The sequence below is a fragment of the Eumetopias jubatus genome, unplaced genomic scaffold (genome assembly GCF_037043125.1).
Source record: "Eumetopias jubatus isolate StellerSeaLion01/CBP00866 unplaced genomic scaffold, mEumJub1_p1.0 scaffold_6, whole genome shotgun sequence".
NCBI lineage: Eukaryota > Metazoa > Chordata > Mammalia > Carnivora > Otariidae > Eumetopias > Eumetopias jubatus.
In genome coordinates this window covers 88,436,964-88,439,904 of record NW_028274812.1, presented here as the reverse complement: position 1 = coordinate 88,439,904, position 2,941 = coordinate 88,436,964, and the positions used below count along the sequence as shown (strand labels likewise).

The following is a 2,941-nucleotide window of genomic DNA, read 5'->3' as shown; positions in this document are numbered from 1 at the left end:
GAAAAGGAAATGTGTACATTTCTCTCCTTTTTTAAAGAATTATTTACTTTAGAGAAAGAGAGAAAGCAAGTGGGATGAGGGACAGAGGGAGAGAATCTTCAAGCAGACTCCCCGCTGAGGGCAAAGTTCCTTGGGGGGCTCGATCTTATGATCTGTGAGATCATGACCTGAACTGAAATAAAGTGTTGGATGCTCAACCAACCGAGTCACCCAGGTGCCCCAAGATGTGAACATTTCTAATGTATATAATATTTAATTAGCAATAATCATGCCTCGGATAAACCTCATTGGCTACGATACTGCCACTGCACAAAGCTAATGTATATAATATTTAATATTTTAATCTACTTAAGAGAAAAGATTCTTTTCCTATGGAGCTTAGTATGCATGCAAGTAAAATTATTGTTCACCATGGAGGTACACATTTTTAAACTTTATCATTGAAGTTTTTTTTTTTTATATATTTCTCATAACCATTGGGGGTGTGGTATTTAAAAAAGTCACATATGTGAGAAATTTAAACATCTAAGAGGCCACATGTCTATGTTGCAATCTCTCCCAGTGTGAATAAAAGGTGCTGGAATCTGAACATGGTTCTTCTAGCTGTAAATTTAATTTTGTTTTGTTTTTCTTGTTTTAAAACTGGCAGAACTGAGATGGGGAGATATAACAGCACATTAAAAAAAAAAAAAAAGACAGAAAACAGTGGCAGGTAAGAGAAGTAACTAAAATTCATTTTGTGTGTACTGTGTTTAAATTTAGGTCATTTCATTCTTAAAAAAAATACATGATGTATATATTATTTTCCTAAGTTTGAGCTGTGAAAACTATGATTCAAAGATCAATTTAATTTAGGCCATACTCATAAATAGCAGGAAAGAAAAGACATGCATACAAATCTCTTTGACATTAACACTTACAGTCTTAGGTCAGCATATCATGGTGGAGTGCTGAGACATGAATAGATATTAGTTCAAAGTTTGCCCAACATGTCTTTCACAGAACAAAGATAAGTGTTGCAAAAAGACAAGAGAAAAATGCCCTATTTGGAGGTAATTACTAGTTTCCATTTCTGGACCAAATACAGAGAAAAACATTCAAAAAGCATATGTAAGATGAACACCTAAACAGTATATTGATAGCTTTACTGAAATTATATTAAGGCCTGATTCTTGATAATGATTCCTTCATAGTTGTGAAATGTCATTATTGAAGATACACTGAACCACAGAACACTTAAAAGCAAATATGTATTTTGGAAATGCTTGACCAAAGGAAATAAATTTGAGCAAATAATTTTTTTTCATATTTATTAGGTTTGTTAGCAAAAAATATAGTTTTTATTTTTAATTTCTGCTATCTGCAAATATTGTTATATTAATTTTAAATTATATTATTCAAATCCAAATGGAATTACATTTAAAAAGAAGCTTTAAATGTTAAGTTTTCTGGATCCCAGTAATTAGAAGACAAATTCTTTGTTTTATTTCCAAGGATACAAAGACATAACTAGTTGCATCACAAGTAAACTTCAATGATACATAATCTTAGCAACAACAATAATTCAAAAGGAGAGTGTATGGCTACTTTAATTTATATATGTTCAGTTATTCATATGAATAAACAAAAGCAGGCTTCATAAATGTGTAATGATAACTTTTCCACCAGATACTAATATTTCCTTCTTTGAAAATCCAAAATGAAAAGTCTTATTAAACTTTCTATCTCCTCTACTTTGAGGCTACAATAAAATAATAGTAAAATTTAAAGAATGTGTAAAATCACAACGAGGAAGATGATATAGGGAATGTCTCAATATATTGCTAGAACATGCTAAGAATATAAACAATATTGATTTGTGAAACCTAAGATGTAGCGTTCCCAGGTCCTTGAACTGCAGAAGGAACTGAACTGTCCAGCGGGACCATATATAGAGACGTTTTCAGTCTCAGGGGCCCAGGTGTGGCATCATGCTTTTCTCTGTGACCATTTGAAATTCTGCATTTAAAAAAAGAGTTAGAATCCTTTTTCTCTCTCCTAAAGCCTCTTCCACATTTTCACATTGAGTTGCTAACAAGTTGTTATTTAGAGGCATAAAACTGATAGAATATTCTCTTGAGAAATGGAACAAAGGCCTTGGGAGAATAATTACAGCCAATGCAGATGATATAGATTTTAGGGATACCCAGGAATAATATGCAATTCACCCATAATATGCATAATAATGTGCAATACGCCTTAAAGTCTAGCTGGCCAATCGACGTTCTCTCGATGCACATAATGCTCCCATACAGTTTCTGCACTACAAATATGAATAATAAACATGTATTACCAATGTATTAAGAAAAAACATGGGAAATATTAAAGAAGAGGACAAATACATGCAAACCGAAGATCTGATCCTAGACAGTGAGCTAATACAGATAATTGAAGATAACATTAAAAAAGACTATAGTAAATGTCTTCCAATATATTTGGAAAGATTTTGCAGACATAAAGCAGGAACTGGTTGCTACATAAAAGATTCAGATAACAGGAAATAATACCATTTTTTAAAAGATTTTACTTATTTATTTGAGAGAGAGAGAAAAAGAGAGCAGGAGGGGGGCGAGGCAGAGGGAGAGGGAGAAGCAGGCTCCCCACTGAGCAGGGAGACCAACGTAGGGGCTTAATCCCAGGACCCCGAGATCATGACCTGAGCTGAAGGCAGACGCTTAACTCACTGAGCCATCCAGGCACCCCAGTGTCCTTTTTGAATTATTAAAAAATAATTTTTATTAAAAATTAAAATTTAATTTAAACAAATGGAGTCAGCACACCGTCTTTGGGCTGAGCCATGGTGAACGTTTTGAGGGCAGCTGACCTGCAGCCTGTGATGCCCCTCACGGTCTCCTATGGAAGCCTGAACCAGTGTGTAGCTCTCTCCCTTTGTCTCCTAAAC

At 34.1% G+C, this 2,941-nt stretch overlaps 1 pseudogene; it reads right to left on the bottom strand.

Annotated features, from left to right (window-relative positions):
- Positions 1-235: 235 nt before the first annotated feature.
- Positions 236-317, bottom strand: LOC114204678 (U4 spliceosomal RNA; annotated as a pseudogene).
- Between the last annotated feature and the right edge of the window lie 2,624 nt (positions 318-2,941).